Source organism: Aotus nancymaae, unplaced genomic scaffold (genome assembly GCF_030222135.1).
Source record: "Aotus nancymaae isolate 86718 unplaced genomic scaffold, 86718_ANA_hifiasm-v0.15.2.pri h1tg000092l, whole genome shotgun sequence".
In the NCBI taxonomy this organism is placed as follows: Eukaryota; Metazoa; Chordata; class Mammalia; order Primates; family Aotidae; genus Aotus; species Aotus nancymaae.
In genome coordinates this window covers 5,824,304-5,849,919 of record NW_026988507.1, presented here as the reverse complement: position 1 = coordinate 5,849,919, position 25,616 = coordinate 5,824,304, and the positions used below count along the sequence as shown (strand labels likewise).

At 38.1% G+C, this 25,616-nt stretch overlaps 1 protein-coding gene and 1 pseudogene across 5 annotated transcripts in view; both read left to right on the top strand.

The window, feature by feature from the left end:
* TMEM117 (transmembrane protein 117) overlaps positions 1 to 25,616 on the top strand; it is a 542,479-nt gene that overhangs the window by 405,691 nt on the left and 111,172 nt on the right. The window lies entirely within an intron of this gene.
* Positions 18,288 to 24,253, top strand: LOC105721833 (bifunctional coenzyme A synthase-like; annotated as a pseudogene).

Genomic DNA, 25,616 nt, shown 5'->3' with positions numbered 1-25,616 from the left:
AGAAGTACAAGTCTCTGAGAAACCTTCACATATGCAGCACTTTGAATGGCATTTGTAACAAAGCATTGGAGTGAAATTCAATTAAAGCAAGTCAGGAGCCCTTCTGAATGAAGTTCTGAACTAGTTTTTCCTTTACACCCTGCAAGATTCATCTCATTGTAATTCTCTATTGATTTGGGTATGAATTACAAGTTAATGACCTTTGTTCAAAGTTGGAGAATTACCTGTTTAATGAAATGGAATGTAAACAGCCAATGTTTTTGCTATTAAAAGGAAATCTATGTGGGGGTTTTTATAAAAGAAATACCGGTAAGGATTAATGTAGGAATGAACCAGTTTCTCTAGAGCCTTTCCTGAATATTTTATGCAAAATAAGTACTGCCTTTTAAAAGGTTATGCTGACTATAGTCAACAGGCTCAAATTTTGATAGTACCACAGATTTTTCAGTTTGTACACACACACTATGCAGTGTGTATGTACATGTGTGAATTCCAGTGTGTAAGTATATGCTATACTCATACATTATTTGTTTATTTTTAGGAAACTGTATAATATAAATATAGAAAGAAAACTATTTTCCTTTGGCAGAAAGTAGAAAACTGAAGCGGAGAGTTAAAAGTTGACCAAGGATCCTTTGGTCATTCTGGTAGAATCAGTAAAACAGAGAAGTCTGTTCATTAGTGCTGCTTCCACAAACCCATGTGCTTGATAGAAACGAAGGAGGTTATCTTGTACAAAGTATAAAAGTAGTCATTAGATACAAAGACCTTCATACTAAGGTAGCCACCTGAGTGAAAGTTTCTTGTGATTTGCTGTCATATAATTCTATAGCAGTTAAATTAGTGTGATCTACTATGATTTTCATTGCATGAGGTTCATTTTTAATATTGCTATCTTACTAAAATGAAGCAGCTAAAAATTTGCACAACCAGAGTTTGTTTTAATCTCTGCTTTATTTTTATGCAATAATTCTTTATTGAAATTGTGCTTTTTATAAAGCTGTGACTTTTCTTCCATCTATATTCTATAAGGGCTGTCACAGACAGGCAATGACATTTATAAGTTAACACTTTAAATAGGCTGGTGTTTGAAATAACATTTTCACTTTGAAAAGTTAATAATATGGTGAAATAAATTCTGTTGCTTTTACTTCTAACCTAAAGTGTTCTCAGAAATCTGCTTCTCTGTATTTCCTTAATCTGGTCAACAAACATATGGAAAAAAGCTCGTTATCACTGATCATTAAAGAAATGCAAATAAAAACCACAATGAGATACCACCTCATTCCAGTTAGAATGGCAATCATTAAAAAGTCAGGAAACAATAGATGCTGGAGAGGATATGTAGAAATAGAAACGCTTTTATACTGTTGGTGGGAGTGTAAATTAGTTCAACCCTTGTGGAAGACAGTGTGGCGAGTCCTCAAGGATCTAGAACCAGAAATACCATTTGACCGAGCAATCCCATTACTGGGTATATACCTAAAGGATTATAAATCATTTCACTATAAAGACACATGCACACGTATGTTTATTGCAGCACTATTCACAACGGCAAAGACTTGGAACCAATCCAAATGCCCATCAATGATAAACTGGATAATCTGGTTCCTTAGAGAATTGTTTTTAAAAATGAAATCACTTCTTCATTTATTATTTTAATCACCTTTAAAGCAAAATACTGCCACTTAAAGAAGAGGACTGTTCCTGGAGATATTTAGCCATTTGATTGACCTGCCATAATAATGTTGTACATTCTTCAGAATTATTTGTCATTGTGCTTCTCATAAGATAATGGAAAAACACACCACTGTGCATGGAAAGTATAAATATAAAATGTACATATCTCTTTACCTGCTAAGAAAAAATAATCAAGAATACTTTTAGTTCATAATTTCTTTCAATGAAGGTGCATTAATATCCTGGAGGATCATATTCATATTTTCAGAGCAAAAGAATTGTGTAATGTTTTACAGCAGTTCTACTCAATTAGAATCCCTATTTTATGCTCTAAAATGTTGCTATGTCAGTTTCATGGTTTTCTAAAGACTTTAGAGTTCTCAGTTTATCTACAAATAGCATTGACTATCTACATATACAAAAGATGCACTGAATATGGTAAAACTGTAAGTTAATGGGTGTTTGGGAGATAACTTTTTTTTCTGACAAGTTTGTTTTTCTCTTGTCTATTTATTTGGTTATTTTTTTTAAACTTTGTTGTCTACTAGAAGATCTCCCACTAACTGAAAATTCAAAATCCATTTCTCAGCGTGCCCTCTCACTTCCTTGATTTTATAACTATTACTGAAGCTTCACCCTAAGACATTCACTTTTCCCTCACCAAGCACAAATGTGAATGTGGTTTTGTACCTTCAGAATCACCCACCAGCTATGCTGGTCCCCTCCATATTTGTTACCTTAACTCTGTGGCTCTCAGGACACTGCAGCCAGTGTTTCTGTGAGGTGGGTATCTGTGAAGGGATGTGTAGAATGGAGAAGGCTACTCACAGATCCCGCCGTTAAGAAGGATGTTGGTGGGAAGCTGTTAGGGAAGGGATAAGGAAAGCAGAGATGTCCCACCTAACTGCTGCAAGGGAAGTAAAGGACATCATGACCAACTTTTATTATTTAGATAGTGTATGTATGTCAGAAGGATGAAACTGCTCACAGAACCATAGAAATCTGAAAAAACAGATGCTTTTTCTAGATAACATAAAACCAACAGAAAAAGAAAAAATATAAAGATGTGGTTTGAATATATGAAAATAATACCAAGTGTCATCATTTTTATGGATTATCACTAAAAGAATTGAAAATAATTATAACTAGCATATACTACAGCTTTTTAGCATTTATTAAAGTTTTAAGCATTCTATAAAAATTGCCACATCTAAGCTCCACAACAACTTTATGTATTATGTACAGAAAATATAATTTGTCCCTAAAGTGACAGAGCTGAGATTAGAAACCTAGCAGTAGGATTTCAAAATATGTGCTCTGGGGATAGGAGATGATAAGGAAACGATGAGAAGCCAAAGAAAATACCAGCTTTGGAGATGCTTGTCAAGAAGTAAAATACGATGATAAAAAAGAAAAGAGTGCTTAGGTGGCTACTTTTGGAGTTCAGAGAACTCGTCTCCGAAGTTTAAATGGAACACTATATAATGAGAAGCCAGCAAAGGAAAGAGACCCTAATCCAAAGGCTGCACAGCAGAAAGAAGGTTGGAATGATCACGAGAAAAGGAATAGCCAGAGTGAAAATGGTACCAGACGATCTTGGAGACGGGAACAAGGTGTAGATCAGGTAGTAAGGCTAAGGTAGGGTGTTTGGATTTCATTCTAAGTGCAATGACACACTATTAGCAGTGAGTGATATGATCTAGTTTAAGTTTAAAAGGTCATTTTTGGCTGCTCTGTGGAGCATGTGTCATAGAGAGGCAAAACTAAAAGCAGTAACAGTTAGAAGGCTATGTCAGTGCTTTGGGGGAGAGAGGGCACAGCTTTGACTAGAATGTGAATAGTGAAGATGGAGACAAGTGAACCCATCTAGGATATAGTTTCTTTTTTCCAGCCTTCATATTTTTATTGAGGTGAAATTGACATAACATAAAATTAACCATTTTAAAGTATACAATTTAGTAACATTTAGGGCTTTCATAATATTGTACAACCACCCTATCTGATTCTGAAACATTTTCATCACTCCAAAAGAAAATCCCCTCCCATTATGCAGTTCCTTCCCATTCTCCCCTTCCCCAGGCCCTGGAAAACGCCAGTCTGTGTTCTGTCTTTGTTTATTTACCTATTCTGGATGTTTCAATAAATAGAAAAATACACTATGTAGTATTTTTTAGCTAGTCTTTCACTTAACATAATGCTTTCAAGGTTTGTCCATTATGGAGCAATTATCATTTATTCACAAGTAATATTCCATTGTATGGAAAAAACACATTTTATTTACTCATTCATCACTTGATAGATATTTGGGTTGTTTTTACTTTGGGGCTATTAGCAATAATACTGCTATGAACATTCATGTACTTTTTCTATGGATATATGTTTTTATTTCTCTTGGGTGTATAGCTAGAAGTGAAATTGTTAGATGATACGGTAAATCTGTAACATTTTGAAAAACTCCTGGGCAATATAGTAACATCTAACATTTTGAAAAACTACCAAACTGCTTACCAAACTAGCTATAGCATTTTGTAATCCTACCAGCGATGAATGATGGTTCTAATTGTTCTGTATCCTCTTAAACATTTATTATTGTCTGTCACTTTTATTGTAACCATCCTAGTTGATGTGAACTGCTATCTCATTGTGGGTTTGATTTGCATTTTCCTAATGACTATATTGAGCATATTTTTATGTGCTTACTGGCCATTTTTATATCTTTCCTGGAGAAATGTCTATTCAAAATATTTACCCATTTTTAAATTGGGTTATTTGTCTTTTTATGGTTGAATTGTAAGAGTTCTTTATGTATTCTGTATACAAGTCACATACCTGATAAGTGATTTGCAAATATTTTTTCCTAGTTTGTGGCCTGCATTTTCACTTTCTTTTGGTGTCCTTTGAAACATATCTATTTTTAATTTTGATGAGGTTCAATTTATCTATGTTTTCTTTGGTTGGACTTCAGGTATCACATTTAAGAAATGGTTGTCTAATTCAAGTTGACAAAGATTTGTTCCTGTAATTTCTTCTATGAGTTTCATAGTTTTAGCTCTTATATTTAGGTTGTGCATTCATTTTGAGTTATTATATATGGTATAGGATAGTATCCAACTTCATTATTTTGCATGTGATTATTCAGTTGTCCCAACACCATTTGTTATAAAGATTATTCTTTTCCCCATTGTATAGTGTTGGCAGCCTTGTCAGAAATCAATTGACCATGGATGTATATATATGGGTTGCTTTTTGGATTCTCAATTCTGTTTTGTTGATCTACGTAACTTTCTTTATGCCAGGGTTCCCTTGCATTTCCATATGAATTTTAGGATTAGCTTGTCCAATTCTGCTAATAAAGCAGCTGGGATTTGGGTAGGAATTGTATCAAATGTGGATGTCAATCTGAAGAATATTTCCATCTTAACAGTGTCAAATCTTTCAATACATGAATATAAGATACATTGCTGTTTATTTGTGTCTTCTTTAATTTTTCAACTATGTTTTGTAATTTTCAGTGCATGGGCCTTGACATGTTAAATTTATTCTTAAATATTTAGTTCTTTTTAATGCTATCATAAATGAAGTATTTTTCTTAATTGCATTTTTAGATTGTTCATTACTAGTTTATAAGAAATAAAACCGATTATTTAAAAATAAAGTATGATTGACATACAAAAAGTTGTACATATTTAATATCTACAACCTAATGAATTTGGAAATAAGTATACACTGTGAAACCATCACCACAATCTATGTCATGATCCTGCTTATCAGCTCTAAAAGTTTGCTCCCAATTTCTTTATTATTATTTGTGTGATAAGAATAATTAACACAAGACTTACTTTCTGGCTGGCATGGTGGCTCACGCCTGTAATCCCCGTGCTTTGGGAGACCAAGGTGGGCGGATCACCTGAGGTCAGGAGTTTGAGACCAGCCTGGCCAACATGGTGAATGCCGTCTCTACTAAAAATACAAAAATTAACCCAGCATGGTGGCGGGCACCTGTAATCCATGCTACTCAGGAGGCTGAGGCAGGAGAATCCTTTGAACCCGGGAGGCAGAGGTTGCAGTGAGCTGAGATTGCGCCATTGCTCTCCAGCCTGGGGGTCAAGAGCAAGACTTCATCCCTCTCCAAAAAAAAGATTGACTTTGTTAGCAAAATTGTAAGTGTACAACACAGTAGTGTTAATTGTAGACACTATGCTGTCCAGTTGATCTCTGGGACTTACACATCTTGTATAACCAAAATGTATATCGTTTGACCCTCCTTTCTCCATCCAGGTTCCTAGCAACCATTCTATTCTCTGCTTCTGTTTACAATTTTAGATTCATCATATAATTGCTATCATGTAGCATTTGTCCTTCTGTGTCTGGCTTACTTTATTTAACAGATAAAGAAAATGTGGCACATATACACCATGGAATACCATCCAGCCATAAAACAAGATGAGTTCATGTCCTTGGCAGGGACATGGATGAAGCTGGAAACCATCATTCTCAGCAAACTGACACAAGAACAGAAAACCAAACACTGCATATTCTCACTCATAAGTGGGAGCTGAACAATGAGAACACATGGACACAATGAGGGGAACATCACACACCAGGACTTGTTGTTGGGTGGGGGATTAGGGGAGGGATAGCATTAGGAGAAAAATCTAATGTAGATGACGGCTTAATGGGTGCAGCAAACCACAATGGCACATGTGTACCTATGTAACTAACCTGCACATTCTGCACATGTGCCCCAGAACTTAAAGTATAATGAAGAAAAAGGAAAAAAAGAGAGAAGGAAATCCTGTGGTTTATGACAACATGGATGAACCTGGAGGACATTATGTATTCCATGTTTTCCTTCCGTTATTCATCAGTGGACACTTAGCTTGTTTCTGTGTCTCGGCTATTATTCACAATAGCCGAGACATGGAAACAAATAAAATGTTGTCCAGCAACATTTTATATTGAAATTGGCCCATAGTTTTCCTTGCATTTAATATGGGAGTGCAGGGTAGCTCTTTAACATACTGATTTCATTTCTCTTGGATATATACCGAGTAGTGGGATTCCTTGATCCTATGGTAGTTCTATTTTTAATTTTTAATAATTTTTATAAGGGCTATGGTTCTGTAATTTTCCTTTCTTATAGATTCTTTGTCTGGAAAAAAGTTCTACTTGATCATGGCATTTTTTTTTTTTTTTTGAGACAGAGTCTTGCTCTGTCGCCCATGTTGGAGTGCAATGGCACAATCTTGGCTCACTGCAACCTCTGCCTCCTGCGTTCAACTGATTCTCCTGCCTCAGCCTCTCAAGTAGCTAGGAATACAGACATATATCACCATACCCAGATAATTTTTATCTTTTTGTATTTTTAGTAGAGATGGGGTTTCACCACGTTGTCCAGGCTGGTCTCGAACTCCTGGCCTCATGTGATCCACCCATCTTAGCTTCCCAAAGTGCTGGGATTATAGGTGTGAGCTGCAGTAGCTGACCGATGGTGTCCTTTTTTTCAGGGATAAATTAAGTCCTTTTTTAAAGTTATAAAATATTACATAAATATGAGTTTATTATATATGAGTATATTATAAACATTTGTTACATATATGTATACTATAAACTATATGTATATATGTTTAATATAGGTATATTAACAACTCTCACATTGGCAAACTAGTAGGTGTATGCAGGTATATCTTTGTGATTTAAATTTTAATTTTCTTGAAATCTAATAAGTATGAGCAACATTTTATATTGAAATTGGCCCATAGTTTTCCTTTTTTAATAGGTGTCAAGTACCCACCACTCAGGTCAAAAAATAGACAACTATAGGGACCCCAAAAACTTCTTTTGTTTCCCTTCCAGATCACAGTTCCTTCCTCCCCTAAGATGGCCATAATTTGTGCTTGGTAATAATCAGTTACTTGGTTTCCTTTAGTGTTACCAACCTTATCTACATCCCTAAATAATATAGTCTGATTACCCATTTTTGAATTTTAAGTAAATTTTATATAGATAGATAGATAGATGATAGATAGATAGATAGGTTTTTTTTTTTTTTTTTTTTTGAGTTGGAATTTCGCTCTTGTTACCCAGGCTGGAGTGCAATGGTGCGATCTCGGCTCACCGCAACCTCCGCCTCCTGGGTTCAGGCAATTCTCCTGCCTCAGCCTCCTGAGTAGCTGGGATTACAGGCACGTGCCACCATGCTGAGCTAATTTTTGCATTTTTAGTAGAGACGGGGTTTCACCTTGTTGACCAGGATGGTCTCGATCTCTTGACCTTGTGATCCACCCGCCTCGGCCTCCCTAAGTGCTGGGATTACAGGCTTGAGTCACCGTGCCCGGCAGATATATATATTTTTTTAACTGAACATTACATTTAAGGGATTCATCTCTGTTACTCTTATACTTGATTCTGATATCAATGGCAAGTTTTATTGTCTAACATTCAAACTAGGATTGCTTTTGGGTTAGCTATGTGAAAATTTTATACTCTAAAAGTAATACATGGAAATGATAAAAACAAAAATAAAAATTCAAGTAACACCAAAAGGCATAAACTTAAAAGCAAAACAGTACAACCCCTACTCCTGAGTGACTACTGAAAACTCTTCCTGTAATTGATTCCTCTTGTTTTAAAATCCTAAATTATACTATTACTTTAATTTAAAAAAATTATAAATTTCACTCAGTAATTGTAAACAACAAACAATCCATAATGGGAAATTTACTCTCTTATATTACTACCGTCTACTGCCCCTTCTAGACTACATTTTGCAATTCTTCTTATTTATTTTTTTAGTTTTGGTTTTTCTATTTTTATCTTTAAATAATGTCTCTGTGTTTCTCTCTACCTCGTCTCCCTTCCTCATCCTCTACATTTCTATCAGCCATGTTGTTTTTACATTGTTAAAATTAAACATTCTCTCATAATTATAATTGTCTTCCATTTTGTTTAGTGATTCATCCAACATTTGCAAATCCACTAATTATTTTTTGTTATATGTTATATTTTTCAATTTGATGAATGATACTTTCCAAGTCCTTATTGGGCCCAAAAAGGTATTTATGTTTCCATATCAGCATATGTTCCTTATCAGTTAATACTACTAAACAAAGCAGAGAAAATTATTGTCAATGAGAAATCTGGTTTTGTGGATTACAGACATCATCTCTGGGTAAAAAGAAAACTTAGCAGTCTTATAATTTGGAAGAAAAATTTTCCCAACTATTTGTTAATGAGATAATTTATAGTAGCTTTATCTTGGAATATCTGTGAAATAACTTGGAAAAAGAAGACTAAAGAATGACTAAATTGTTGTCTTTTAAATGCAATAATAACAAATGCATTTTTCCATGTTATTTCACGTTCATTATTTTATTTAATCTTCATCGCAACACCATAATAAGGTACATCCAAATAGCACAGTGGCTAAGAGCTTTGGTGTTGGAGTCATAGAGATTAGGGTTTAAATTTAAACTCCATATTTAATAACTTTGTAATCTTAAACAGACTATTTAATCTCTCAAAGTATAATGCCTCTTTACACAAAAAGAGGTTGTTAATAGTCTTTTTCAGCCATGTTTTGTAGTTTTCCTTGTAGCAGTTTTTCACCTCCTTGGTTAGATATATTACTAAGTATTACTTATTTATTTATTTGCAGCTATTGTAAAAGGGGTTCAGTTCTTGATTTGATTCTCAGCTTGGTCACTGTTGGTGTATAGCAGAGCTACTGATTTGTGTACATTAATTTTGTATCCTGAAACTTTGCTGAATTCATTTATCAGTTCTAGGAGCTTTTTGGATGAGTCTTTAGGGTTTTCCAGGTGTACAATCATATCATCAGCAAAGAATGACAGTTTTACTCTCTCTTTTCTGATTTGGATGCCCTTTATTTCTTTCTCTTGTCTGATTGCTCTGGCTGGGACTTCTAGTACTATTTTGAATAGAAGAGGTGAGAGTGGGCATCCTTGTCATGTTCCAAAAAGTTGAGTGCTTTCAACTTTTCCCCATTCAGTATTATGGTTGCTGTGGGTTTGTCATAAATGACTTTTATTACATTAAAGTATGCCCCTTCTATCCTAATTGTGCTGAGGGTTTTAATCATAAAGGGATACTGGATTTTGTCAGATGGTTTTTCTGCATCTATTGAGATGATCATGTGATTTTTGTTTATAATTCTGTTTATCTGATTTTTGTTTTTAATTTTTTATGTTAATTCTGTTTTTAATTCACATTAATTGACTTGTGTTTGTTAAACCATCCCTGTTTCCCAGGTATGAAACTCACTTGATTATGGTGGATTATCTTTTTGATGTGCTGTTGGATTTGGTTAGCTAGTATTTCACTGAAGATTTGTGCATCTGTGTTCATCAGGGATATTGGTCTGTAACTTTCTTTTTTTTGTTATGTCCTTTCCTGGTTTTGGTAGTAAGGCGACACTGGCTTCATAAAATGATAATATTTACCTCATAGGATTTGTTTGAGAATTGAGTATATAGATATAGTAATATAATTTTAACTACCTAATAAACATTAGCTTTTATCATCATCATTATGTCCTTCTGCCCCTTCTCCTTTTCCTTCTCCTTCTTCAATTCATAGATTAAGAAATTAAGCCTGAGAGGGTAACTGTCTTTTCCAAGTACACATAAACAGTACAAAAAATAAATATATAGTCCACTGGAACAGAATAGGGAGCCCAGAAATAAATCCATGCATTTATGGTCAATCAATTTTTTGACAAAGATGCCAAGAAAATACAATGGGGAAATAATCATCTTTTCAATACATGATGCTGGAAAAACTGACAATCCACATGCTGAAGAAGGATATTAGATCCTCCACTCACATAATCAAAAATCAACTTAAAATTGATTAAGGACTTAAACATAAGACCCAAAACTATAAAACTACTAGAAGAAAACATAGGGAAAATGTTCCATTATATTCTGGGGTAATACTCAAAATGACCAAAACACAGGCTACAAAAGCAAAAATAGACAAATGTGATTACATCAAGCTAAAAAATCTTCTGCACAGCAAATGATCGATAGAGAAAAAATAACTCATAGAATAAGAGAATATATTTACAAACTGCATATGTGATAAGGGGTTAATAGCTGAAATATATAAGAAACTCACACAACTCAATAACACAAAAATAAATAGCCTGATTAAGAAATGGACAAAGGACTTGAATAGACATTTCTCAAAAAAAGACATATCAAAATAAAACACATATATGAAAAAATGCTCAACATCTCTAATCACCAGGGAAATGCAAATAAAAACCATGAGATATCACCTCACACCCATCAGAGTGGCTACAATAAAAAAGATGAAAGATAATAAGTATTGGTGAGAATGTGGAAAAAAGTAAAACTCTGTGCACTGTTGGTGGTATGTATATTGGTACAACCATTTTGGAACACATTATGGAGGTTCCTCAAAAAATTAAAAATAGGGCTTCAGCAGACTTAAACATCCCTGCCCAGCAGCCCTGAAGGGAGCAACAGAGCCCCCAGAGCAGTGCTTGAGCTCCATTAAGGGACAGGCTGCCTCCTCAAGTGGCTCCCTGACCCACCTGTGTATCCTATCTGGGAGACACATCATACAGGAGAGCTCTGACTGACATCTGGCAGGTACCCTTTTGGGATGAAGCTACCAGAGGAAAGGAACAGGCAGCAATCTTTGCTGTTCTGCAGCCCCTGTGGGTGATTCCCAGGCAAGCAGGGTCTGGAATGGACCTCTAGCAAACTCCAGCAGACTTGCAGCAGAGGGGCCTGATTGTTAAAAGAAAAACTAATAAACAGAAAGAAATAGCTTCAACATCAACAGAAAGGACACCCACTCAGAAACCCCATCCAAAAGTCACCAACTTCAAAGACCAAAGGTATAAATCCATGAAGATGGGAAGGAATCAGCGCAAAAAATCTGAAATCGCCAAAAGCCAGAAAGCCTCTTCTCCTCCAAGGGATCACAACCCCTCACCAGCAAGGGAACAAAAGTGGATGGAGAATGAGTGTGATGAATTGACAGAAGCAGGCTTCAGAAGGTGGGTAATAACAAACTTCTCCCAGCTAAAGGAGCATGTTCTAACCCAATGCAAGGAAACTAAGAACCTTGAAAAAAGGTTAGACAGAATGCTAATGAGAATAACCAGCATGGAATAGAACATAAACAACAGGATGGAGCTGAAAAACACAGTGCAAGAACTCCGTGAAGAATACACAAGTTTCAATAGCTGAATCGATCAAGCAGAAGAAAGGATATCAGAGATTGAAGATCAACTCAATGAAATAAAGCAAGAAGGCAAGATTAGAGAAAATAGAGTGAAAAGAAATGAACAAAGCCTCCAAGAAACATGGGATTATGTGAAAAGACCTAATCTACGTTTGATAGGTGTACCTGAAAGTGATGGGAAGAATGAAATCAAGTTGGAAAACATTCTTCAGGATATTGTGCAGGAGAACTTACCCAAAGTAGCAAGGCAGGCCAACATTCAGATATAGGAAATGAAGAGAACACCACAAGATATTCCTTGAGAAGAGCAACCCCAAGGCACAAAATTGTCAGATTCACCAAGGTTGAAATGAATGAAAAAATGCTAAGGGCAGCCAGAGAGAAAGGTTGGGTTACCTACAAAGGGAAGCCCATCAGACTCACAGCAGATCTCTCGGCAGAAACCCTACAAGCCAGAAGAGAGTGGGGGCCAATATTCAACATCCTAAAAGAAAAGAATATTCAACCCAGAATTTCATATCTGGACAAACTAAGCTTCATAAGCGAAGGAGAAATAACATCCTTTATGGACAAGCAACTGCTGAGAGACTTTGTCACCACCAGGCCTGCCCTACAAGAGCTCCTGAAGGAAGCACTAAATATGGAAAGGAACAACCAGTACCAGCCACCACAAAAACAGACCAAACTGTAAAAACCATCGACACTATGAAGAAACTGCATCAACTAAGGGGCAAAACAATCAGCTAGCATCAAAATGGCAGGATCAAAGTAACTTATAACAATATTAACCTTAAATGTAAATGCGCTAAATGCCCCAATCAAAAGACAGACTGGCAAATTGGATAAAAAGTCAAGACCCATCAGTGTGCTGTATTCAGGAAACCCATCTCATGTGCAAAGACACACATAGGCTCAAAATAAAGGGAAGAAGGAAGATTTACCAAGCAAATGAAGAGCAATAAAAAGCAGGAGTTGCAATCATAGTCTCTGATAAAACAGACTTTAAACAAACAAGGATCAAAAGAGACAAAGAAGGGCATTACTTAATGGTAAAGGGAGTAAAGCAACAAGAAGAGCTAACTATCCTAAATATATATGCGCCCAATACAGGAGCACCCAGATACATAAAACAAGTTCTTAAGGACCTGCAAAGAGACTTAGACTCCCATACAGTAATAGTGGGAGACTTTAACACCCCAATGTCAATACTAGACAGATCAATGAGACAGAAAATTAACAAGAATATCCAGAACTTGAACTCAGATCTGGACCAAGTGGACCCAATAGACATCTACAGAACTCTCCACCCCAAAACCACAGAATATACATTCTTCTCAGCACCACATCTCACTTATTCTTAAATTGACCACATAATTAGAAGTAAAACACTCCTCAGCAAATGCAAAAGAATAGAAATGGTAACAAACCATCTCTCAGACCACCGTGCAATCAAATTAGTACTCAGGATTAAGAAACTCACTCAAAACTGCAACACTACATGGAAACTAAACAACTTGCTCCTGAATGACTACTGGATACATAATGAAATGAAGGCAAATAAAGATGTTCTTTGAAACCAATGAGAATGAAGACACAACTTACCAGAATCTCTGGGACACATTTAAAGCAGTGTCTAGAGGGAAATATATAGCACTACTAAATGCCCAGTTGAGAAGTGAGGAAAAATCTAAAATAGAAAACCTAGCATCACAATTAAAAGAACTAGAGGAGCAAGATCAAACAAATTCAGAAGACAAGAAATAACTAATATCAGAGCAGAACTGAAGAAGATAGAGACACAGAAATCCCTTTAAAAAATCAATAAATCCAGGAGCTGGTTTTTTGAAAAGATCAACAAAATAGACAGACCACCAGCCAGACTAATAAGAAAAGAGAGTATTCAAATAGATGCAATAAAAAAATGATAAAGGGGATATCACCACTAATCCCATAGAAATACAAACGACCATCAGAGATTACCACAAATACCTCTATGCAGAGAAACCAGTGAATCTACAAGAAATGGATAAATTCCTGGACACTTACACCCTCCCAAGACTAAACCAGGAAGAAGTTTAATACCTGAGTAGACCAATAACAAGGTCTGATGTTGAGGCAGCAATTAACTGTTTACCAACCAAAAAAAGTCCAGGACCAGATGGGTTCACAGCCGAATTCTACCAGATGTACAAAGAGGAGCTGTTACCATTCCTTCTGAAACTATTCCAAACAATACAAAAAGAGGGAATCCTCCCTAACTCATTTTATGAGAGCAACGTCTTCCTGATACCAAAACCTGGCAGAGATGCAACTAAAAAAGAAAATTTCAGGCCAATATCCACGATGAATATTGATGCAAAAATCTTCAATAAAATACTGGCAAACCGAATCCAACAGCACATCAAAAAGTTTATCCATCACGATCAAGTCGACTTCATTCCAGGGATGCAAGGCTGGTTCAACATATGCAAATCTATAAATGTGATCCATCACATAAACAGCACCAAAGACAAAACCACTTGATTATCTCAATAGATGCAGAAAAGGCCTTTGACAAAATTCAACAGCCCTTTATGCTAAAAACTCTCAATAAACTAGGCATCAATGGATCATATTTCAAAGTAAAAAGAACTGTTTATGACAAACCTACAGCCAATATCAAACTGAATGGGCAAAACCAGGAAACATTTCCTTTAAAAACTGGCACAAGACAAGGATGCCTTCTTTCACCACTCCTATTCAACATAGTATTGGAAGTTCTAGCCAGGATCATCAGGCAAGAGAAAGAAATAAAGGGTAGTTGAAGACAGAACATCAAATTGTCCCTGTTTGCAGATGACATTATTGCATATTTAGAAAACCCCATCATCTCAGTGCAAAATCTCCTTAACCTAATAAGCAAATTCAGCAGTCTCAGGATACAAAATTAATGTGCAAAAATCGCAAGCATTTCTATACACCAATGACAGACAAACAGAGCCAAATCATGAGTGAACTCCCATTCACAATTGCTACAAAGAGAATAAAATACCTAGGAATACAACAAACAAGGGATGTGAAGGACCTCTTTAAGGAGAACTGCAAACCACTTAGGGTACATACCCAGTAATGGGATTGCTGGGTCAAATGGTATTTGTATTTCTGGATCCTTGAGGAATCACCACACTATCTTTCACAATAGTTAAACTAATTTACACTCCCACCAACAGTGTAAGGCAAGAAATGAGAAACAAATTCAGTAAAGTTGCAGGATATGAAATCAACATACAAAAATCAGTAGCATTTCTATATGCCAACAGTGAACCATGTGAAATATAAATTTAAAAAAGTAATCCCAGTAGCCACACACAAAAATAAATACCGAGCAATTAACTTAACCAAAGAAGTGAAAGATCTTGATAATGAAAATTATAAAACACTAATGAAAGAAATTGAAGAGGGCACCAAAATCTGGAAAGCTATTCCATGTTCATGGATTAGAAGGATCAATATTGTTTAAATGACCATACTAACCAAAACAATCTACATATTCAGTGCAATTCCTATCAAAATAGCAATGACATTCTTCACAGAAATAGAAAAAGCAATTCTAAAACTTAAATGTAACCACAACAGACCCAGGATACCAAAGCTGTCCTAAGCAAAAAGAACTAAACTGGAGTTGTCACATTACCTGATTTCAAATTACGCTACAGAGCTGTAGTTAACCAAAACAGTATAGTACTGGCATAAAAACAGACACAGACCAATGGAACAGAATTGAGAACCCAGAAACAAATTCATACAGCTACAGTGAACTCATTTTTAACAAAATTGCCAAGAACATACACTGGAGAAAAGATAGTCTTTTCAATAAATGGTGCTGGAAAACTGGATATAAATATGCAGAAGCATGAAACTAGAGCCCTATCTCTCACCATATAGAAAATCATATCAAAATGGATTAAAGACTTAAATCTAAGACTTCAGCCTATGATACTACTAAGAAGCACACATTGGAGAAACTCTTCAGAACACTGGTCTGCAGGCAACCAAAGCAAAAATTGACAAATGGGATCACATCAAGTTAAAAAGCTTCTGCACAGCAAAGGAAACAATCAACAAAATAAAAAGACAACCCACAGAATGGAGGAAAATGTTTACAAACTAACCATCTTATAAGGGATGAATGAGCAGAATATATAAGGAGTTCAAACCACTCTATAGAAAAAAATTGAATAACCTGATGAAAAAAAGGGGCAAAAGTTTTGAGTAGGCATTTCTCAAAAGAAGACATACAGATGGCAAACAGGCAGATGAAAAGGTGCTCAGCATCACTGATCATCAGAGAAATGCAAATCAGAACTGCAGTGAGATGTCATCTCGCCCCAGTTAAAATGGTTTCTATCCAAAAGACAGACAATAACAGATAATGAAGATGTGTAGAAAAGGGAATCCTCATGCACTATTGGTGGGAATGTAAATTAGTACAACCACTATGGAGAACAGTTTAGAAGTTCTTCAGGAAACTAAAAATAGAGCTACCATATGATCAAGCAATCCCACTACTAGGTATATATCCAAAATAAAGGAAATCAGTGTATGAAAGAGATATCTGCACTCCCATATTTGTCACAGCACTGTTCACAATAGCCAAGATTTGGAAGCAATTTAAGTGTTCATCAACAGATGAATGAATTAAAAAAAAAATGTGGTACATATACATAATGGAGTACTATTCAGCCATAAAAAAGAATGAGACACTGTATATAGAACTAAATAGTATTCAAGTTTTAAAAAGAAGGAAATCCAGCCTGGCATTATGGCTCACACCTGTAATTCCAACACTTTGGGAGGCCTAGGTGGGTGGATCACCTGAGGTCAGGAGTTCAAGACCAGCCTGGCCAACATGGCAAAACCCTGTCTCTATAAAAACACAAAAAAACTAGCTGGGCATGGTGGTGTGTACCTGCAATTCCAGCTACTCAGGAGGCTGAGGCAGGAGAATCACTTGAACCCAGGAGGTGGAAGGTGCAGTGAGCCGAGATGGTGCCACTGCACTCCAGCCTGGGTGACAGAGCAAGACTCTGCCTAAAAAAAAAAGGGAAATTCTATCATTTGCAGCAACATGGATGAAGTCGGAGGACAATGTGTTAAGTGAAATAAGCTGGCGCAGTAATACAAATATAGCATGATCTCACTTATAAGTGAAATCTAAAAAAGTTGAACTCATAGAAAAATAATAAAATGGGTATCAGTAGCTGGGGGTGAGGGGACTGGGGAGACCTTGGTCAAAGGACAAAAAGTTTCAGTTAGGAGAAAGAAGTTTAATGAATCTATTGTATATCATAGTATCTATAGTTAATAACAGTATGTTGTATACTTGAAAATTTCTAAGAGAGTAGGTTAAATATCACCACAAAAAATAAGTCTGAGAGATCATTCATATGTCAAATAGCTTGATTAAGCCATTCTATATTGTATACATATATCAAAGTATGTTATATTCTATAAATATATACAATCTTTACTTATCAATCTAAAGCAAATAAGTAAACAAAATAAATGTTCAATTTAAAAAATAATTAGTATGAGCTATGTCTATTAGCCAGACCCTTTTCTTTCTTTGAGAAGTTCTTTTTAAATACATGAAGAGGTTTTTTGTTTGTTTCTTTGTTTGTTTGTTTTGGGAATAGATCCTGACTAGTAATCTTCTAGGACTGTGGTTGTTAAATTTATCTAAGAGAAATTGCATTTGGATACTAGGTAACATTTTAATATGTCTGGATAGGTTTTGAAGGCATTATTCTTTCTTGTTAAATTTTGGGGAAAGCGGTAGATACTGCCTTCCTTGACAATTATTTATACATTTGAAGACAAGGAGATGGATAGGATTTTCTTTCAATGCTAATTTTTGTTTCCTAATTCAGTGAGCGTTTTCCTGTGAATACATGTTTTTTCTTAAGCCGAGGTTTATTTTCCAGTTTGTATAGGTAATCCTTTTTAGTTGATCTTAATTATCGTAGATGTCAAGAGCTAAACATTTCTTTTCTATATCTGGTCTAGGAAGTGTTTTCAATGAACAGTTATTTTAGGATCCCAAGTATCCTAAATTTCTAAAGCTGTATTAGTTTTCCGGGTTGCAGCCAGGGCAGCCTCCGCGGTGGTGCAAGCTGAACCGAAAGATGGAGGTTTCAGTGAGTAGGGGGCCGACGTGAGCTTGAGCAGCCCCCTTTGGCCTCCCGCTTCGATTCCATGAGTACCCTCCTGCAGCTTAGCAAGAGGGCCCAGGATTTTTGGATCCCCAGCCCTGTAACAAGGCTTCCAGTCCAGTTCCTACTTCCCAGGATTTCGACTCAGCTCAGCGAAGTCACCACCTCGTCTGAGAAATGAGGACACTAAGGCTTAGAGCACAGCGCAGAGGCACCGTCTGCCAGGCCCCGTCCCTTCCTCCGGCTCCTCTCGATCAGCATTCAAACCTGCTCCAGGTCCCCTTCTCTGGGGTCCAAGGCCCCTTGCAGACCTCTGCCTCAGCCGCAGGCCCCTCAGTCACCATCACCTCGTCTCCCTGACTGTCCGCAGGCCTGGGCAGAATGACCTTATTCATGGTCTGGCCTCCTGGTGCTGAGGACACCGCTGGCCTCCCTGGCCCCTCGCCTGGCCCCCATCCTGACCTCAGCAGCCCGGCTGGTGAATGACACACTCTATGTACACCTGCAGCCGGGCATGAGCCTGGAGGGCCCGGCTCAGCCCCAGTCCACCCCCGTGCAGGCCACGTTTGAGGTTCTCAATTTCATCACACACCTCTGTGCTGGCGCCAACGTCCACAGGCACCTGGATGTCAGAATCCTACTGACCAATATCCGAACCAAGAGCACCTTTCTCCCACCCCTGCCCACATCAGTCCAGAATCTCACCCACCTGCCAGAAGTCGTGTTGACAGACTTGCAGACCCTGGATGGAAGCCAGTACAACCCAGTCAAGCAGCAGCTAGTGCGTTATGCCACCAGCTGTTATAGCTGTTGTCCGCGACTGGCCTCAGTGCTGCTATACCCCGATTATGGGATAGGAGAAGTGCATGTGGAGCCCCTGGATGTCCCCTTACCCTCCACGATCAGGCCAGCTTCCCCCATGTCCAGGTCTCCAAAGCAGCCAGTGTGTGGCTACTACCATGGCGCTGTGGGTGACACGTTTGACCACCTGCACAATGCCCACAAGGTGTCGCGTGCGTCCTGGCCCAGGAGCAACTTGTGGTGGGAATAGCAGACCAAGATCTGCTGAAGAGCAAGTTGCTCCCTGAGCTGCTCCAACCTTATACAGAACGCGTGGAACATCTGAGTGAGTTCCTGGTGGATGTCAAGCCCTCCTTGACTTTCGATGTCGTCCCCCTGCTGGGCTCCTATGGGCCCGCTGGTTTGACCCCTCCCTGGAGTTCCTGGTGGTCAGCAAGGAGACCTATCATGGGGGGATGGTCATCAACCGCTTCTGCCTGGAGAATGACCTGGAGGAGCTTGCCTTGTACCAGATCCAGCTGCTCAAGGACCTAAGACATATGGAGAATGAAGAGGACAAAGTCAGCTCCTCCAGCTTCCATCAACGAATTCTGGGAAACTTGCTTCAGCCTTCATATGAGAGGCCAGAGCTCCCCGAGTCTCTGTGTGATTGGGCTGACTGGCATCAGTGGCTCTGGGAAGAGCTTAATAGCTCAGCGGCTGAAAGGCCTGGGGGCGTTTATCATTGACAGTGACCACCTGGGTCATTGGGCCTATGCCCAGGTGGCCCTGCCTACCAGCCTGTGGTGGAGGCCTTTGGAAGAGATACTCTCCATAAAGATGGGATCATCAACAGGGAGGTCCTAGGCAGCCGGGTGTTTGGGAACAAGAAGCAGCTGAAGATCCTCACGGACATTATGTGGCCAATTATCACAAAGCTGGCCCGAGAGGAGATGGATCGGGCTATGACTGAGGGAAAGCGTGTGTGCGTGATTGATGCCGCTGTGCTGCTTGAAGCCTGCTGGCAGAACCTGGTCCATGAAGTGTGTACTGTTGTCATCCCTGAGACTGAGGCTGTAAAACGCATTGTGGAGAGGGATGGCCTGAGTGAGGCTGAGGCTCAAAGCCGGCTGCAGAACCAGAAGAGCGGGCAGCAGCTCGTGGAACAGAGCCGCGTGGTGCTCAGCAGCTCGTGGGACAGAGCCGCGTGGTGCTCAGCAGCTCGTGGAAGCCGCGTATCACCCAGAGCCAGGTGGAGAAAGCCTGGGCCCTCCTGCAGAAGCACCTGATGGACACAGGCGGCCTACCCAGCAAGCTGGTATTTGGCCAACACTGAGGATGTGAATCGTCGGGGAGCAGGCCTCTCCCCATTCTTGCCTATGAGTGTCTGTGATACCCACAGCTGACTAGGCCTGGGGCAAGTACGGGAACCTGTAACAGAAATAAAGTGTATATTCCCAGGTTAAAAAAAAAAATTCTTCATTGAAAATTTTTAAGAAGAATTTTAAGTCCATCAGAAATATGGTTTCACCTATAAATATCTAATCTCATTTTGCTTGGATAAGCATGGATCGAACCCAATCCATGTCCCCTCAACACAATGGTGTTAATTGCTGATTTTATCACTAGATATAATATGATCCTTTCTCTTGATTTTATTTGCTCATCCTTCAAGGCAATGGATAATTTTAGGGCCTCCTTGAGACTTTCTTTTATTCCTCATTACAGTTAGAAGTACATGATGGTCTTCTCTACCTAATTAAATTATAGCCCATTTCCTAATTATGTTATAAAGTGCTCAGGAGTAGATATATTTGTATAATTTTGTGTCCATATATAGTTGTTCCTCAAAATATTAATGACAACTACTTTCTCTTAGTAAGGAAATGATCAAGTCTAACTCAAAAGCTATTACTGAGAAGTATGTTTCTACAAAATAAAATGACTTGATATTAGGTAGCATTTTAATATGCCTGGATGAGTTTTGAATGCTCTTGTTCATCCATCAACATAATGGAAAATTAAAGTACTAAATACCTTTGCTTCAGATATTTGGGTAAACTCTAATAAAGTTGCCAATTACTTTGGCCAGTTGCAGCCAAATTGTTTTAAATAAACTATCCCCTTTACCAAGAGAGACCCTGGGAGCAGAACACAAATTAAGCCCATATCTGAATTTACAAAGAAAATATCTGAAACTATTTTTAAATCCAAGTTTGCAATGTTTTTTCTTTTTCTTTTTTGGAGATGGAGTTTCGCTCTGTTGACCAGGCTGGAGTGCAGTGGCACACTCTTAGCTCACTGCAACCTCCGCCTCCCAGGTTCAAGTGATTCACCTGCCTCAGCCTCCTGAACAGCTGGGATTACAGGCGCACACCATCACGCCCACCTAATGTTTTGTGTTTTAGTAGAGATGGGGTTTCACCGTGTTGCCCAGGCTGGTCTTGAACTCCTAAGCTCAGGTGATTCGCCCACCTCGACCTCCCAAAGTGCTGGGATTACAGGCATGAGCCACCGTGCCCAGCCTGCAATTTTCAAAGCAATCCTGTGTTAAAGAAAGAAATGTCTTCAACTGTGGTCATCTTCAGTCTTTATCCTATAAAACTTCCACCTGGTTTTGGAGTTTTTGGCCACTAGTTTGTTCCTGAAATTCTCCTTCTCTGGCTTCTTATTGGTTTCCTCTGGATTGATCTATCTCTGGCTACACCTTATTAGTCTCAATCAGTCTCAGAATACGCCATAAAAAGCAGTAATCTTCAAAATTCTATTTTTGTTTTTCCCTGTATACACTTTTTACTTTTTTTTTTTTTTTTAACTGAAAAACATCATTCATCACTGTGGCTTTAACTTTTGTTTGAAAGATTCAAAATTCAGGCCCTGACCTTTTCTTGGTCTAGATTACTATCTCCAGCTGACTGCTGTTAATCCCTATAGAGATGTCCTGCCAGTTCCTTAAACTCAACAATGAGTGCAAAACCAAATTCATATTTTGTTTCTATTTTCTTTCCTATTTATGGGTTCAGTTAATGGCGTCACAATTCTTTTATTCACGTAGTCTAGAAACTGTGGAAATATCTGTCATTCTTCTCCAATGTTTTACTACCCACTCACTACAATTTCAATGTTTCCTTTCAAATTTGTCTTCCTGCCTGCAGTATCCTTTTGACTGTAGAAATTTATCTATCTTTTAGGTCCAATTTAATCAGAACTCTCAGCCACCCTTCATTCATGAATAAAAATCAATCAGATATTCTTAGAAACATCTATAGCATTTTTTTTTTTTACTGAGGTATAGTTATTTGTGTATACATTGGCATCCTTCAATTGATAGCAAGTTACTCAAAGGCAGAGAACATTCCCAAGTCTTTATATTTTAGCTCTGTATCTTTATCACGGTGGTTGCTCATTAAATATTTCCTGTATTCTCTGTGCCTTTGCCTACATGACAATATAAGTTTCATATTCAAAAAGAAATCCTGTTTTCCAGTCTTTTACATTACGTGAAGTAACATTTTATGTTGAGAATTTCTAAATTTTGATGAAATTATACTTTTTTATATAGCTTTAAAATTCTCCACTGGATTTACCAAACAAAGCTAATGATTTGCCTTTAAAATGCCAACAATCAATTATTAATTCAATCAAACTGATTGTTGCCTTTAAAATGCCAACAATCAATTATTAATTAAATCAAACTGAGTCGGTCCCCAATCACAAGTGCTACATGCATTTTCCTTATTTTTGAGTGAAGTATGGTTGTTTTCTCAGTTTTTCCTGAATTAGTCTTAAATAAGTCAGCATATTCACAAGTTTCCAAGAGAAACTAAATATATTTCTATAGTAATAAAGCACTGGGTGCTTTACAAAATTTTTTCCTTAGAATTTAAGAATGAAATATGTCTTATATGACTCCTAATACTAAATTTTTGATCTTCCATTGTGACATGACATTACCTCCTTTAAATATTTGTGTATAAGGGAATTGTTTGTGTTCTGTTTATTTTATAGTTTTCTTTCATAAGAAAAAAGTATTTTATGTTTATAATGTCTATCTTCCTAGCCATTATGTCATGCATCCCTTATCGTGGAAAACATTGTCTCTTTTAGGGGTATATTTGAGGAGTTACCAAAATATATTTCTTGGTGGAAAGTCTCATGATGATATATCCTCTTCAAGAGATGTTTGAGATGCAACTCAAACATACTCTTGTTCTTAGCCTTGATTTATGTAAACATTTTGTCTTCATCGAAGTCACAAAATTTTATCAGAACCTTATTTTTAACTCAGTATATAAATTCATCCTATTTAGAAATCAAACGTGCTTTTGTCCTGTTCACGCCATTTGACAACATCCTACTTTTTCATTTTTTTAAGAGTAGTTTTAACAACAGATAAAAGATGCAACTTGATACAATTAGTTAAGAAAATTCTACTTTGCATTTTTAAAAGTCGGGACAATGTCTGGAGTATTGTAGGTATCATTTTATTTTCCTTAAATAAATAATAATGGATATAGTTCTTCCTGGCATTGTCTGTATCAATGGGCATTAATCTGTTGCCATATCTTTATTATGACTTTTGTTACCAATCTTGCGGTAATAATTTATACCTACAGTAATGATTAGTAGAGAATATTTTGTATATTTCTGATATGATTTGGCTGTGTCTCCACCCAAATGTCAACTTGAATTGTAGCTTCTAGAATTCCCAGGTGTTGTAGGAGGGATCGAAGGCGAGGTAATTGAATGGGGGCCTGTCTTTCTCGTGCTACTCTCATCAAAGTAAATAAGTCTCAGGAGGTCTGATGGGTTTATCAGGGGTTTCTGCTTTTGCTTCTTTCTCGTTTTTCTCTTGCTACCACCATGAAGAAGTGCCTTTTGCCTCCCACCAGGATTCGGAGACCTCTCTAGCCATGTGGAACTGTAAGTCCGCTTAAACTTTTTTTTTCTCCATCTCGGGTATGTCAGTGTCAGATTAATACAGTAAATTGGTACCAGTAGAGTGAGATGTTGCTGAAAAGATACCCAAAAATGTGAAAGTGACTTTGGAACTGGGTAACAGGCAGAGGTTGAACAGTTTGGAGGCCTCAGAAGAGACAGGAAAATATGGGAAAGTTTGGAACTTCTTAGAGACTTACTGAATGGCTTTGCCCAAATTCTGATAGCAATACGGACAACAAGGTCCAGGTGGAGGAGAGGAACTTCTTGGGAACTGGAGTAGAGGTGACTCTTGTTATGTTTTAGCAAAGAGACTGCTGGCATTTTGCCGCCAGCCTAGAGATCTGTGGAACTTTGTACTTGGGAAAGATGATTTAGGGTATCTACGGAAGAAATTTCTAAGCAGCAAAGCATTCAAAAGGTGACTTGTTACTGTTAAAGACATTCAGTTTCATAAGGGAAGCGGAGCATAAAAGTTTGGAATATTTGCAACCTGACTATGTGATAGAAAAGAAAAACCCATTTTCTAGGGAGAAATTTAAGCCAGCTGCAGAAATTTGCCTAAGTAGCAAGGAGCCTAATGTGAATCCCCAAGACCATGGGGAAAATATTTCCAGGCCATGTCAGAGACCTTCACAGCAGTGCCCCCCATCACAGTCCTGGAAGCCCAGGAGAAAAAAATGGTTTTGTGGGGTGGGCCCAGGGTCCTTGTGCTGTGTGCAGCCTAGAGGCTTGGTGCCCTGTGTCCCAGCTGCTCCAGCCATGGCTGAAAGGGGCCAATGTACAGTTCGGGCTGTGGCTTAAGAGGGTGGAAGCCTCAAACCTTGGCAGCTTCCACATGGTATTGAGCCTGTGGGTGCACAAAAGAACCGAGGTTTGGGAACCTCTGCCTAGATTTCAGAACATGTATGGAAATGCCCAGGCAAAAGTTTGCTGCAGGGATGAGGCCCTCATGGAGAACCTCTGCTAGGGAGGTGCAGAAGGGAAATATGGGGTCAGAGCCCCCTCACAGGGTTGGAGCACTGCCTTGTGGAGCTGTAAGAAGAGGGTCACTGTTCTCCAGACCCCAGAATGGTAGATCCATCAACAGCTTGCACTGTGCGCCTGGAAAAGCCACAGACACACAATGCCGGCCATGAAAGCAGCCAGGAGGGAGTCTGTCCCCTGCAAAGCCACAGGGGCAGAGCTGCCCAAGACCATGGGAACCCATCTCTTGCATCAGCATGACCTGAATGTGAGACCTAGAGTCAAAGGAGATCATTTTGGAGCTTTAAAATTTGACTGCCCCACTGGATTTCGGACTTGCATGGGCCCTGTAACCCCTTTGTTTTGGCCAATTTCTCCCATATAGAATGGCTGTATTTACTCAATACTGGCACCCCCATTGTATCTAGGAAGTAACTAGCTTGCTTTTGATTTTACAGGCTCATGGGCAGAAAGGACTTGCCTTGTCTCAGATGAGACTTTGGACTGTGGACTTTTGGGTTAATGCTGAAGTGAATTAAGACTTTGGGAGACCGTTGGGAAGGCATGATTGGTTTTGAAATGTGAGGACGTGAGATTTGGAGGAGACAGGGTGGAATGATATGGTTTGGCTGTGTCCCCACTCAAATCTCAACTTGAATTGTATCTCCCAGAATTCCTACATGTTGTGGGAGAGAACCAGGGGGAGGTAATTGAATCATAGGGGTCAGTCTTTCCTGTGCTACTCTCATGATAGTAAGTCTCACGAGATCTGATGGGTTTATCAGAGGTTTCCACTTTTGTGTCTTTCTCATTTTTCTCTTG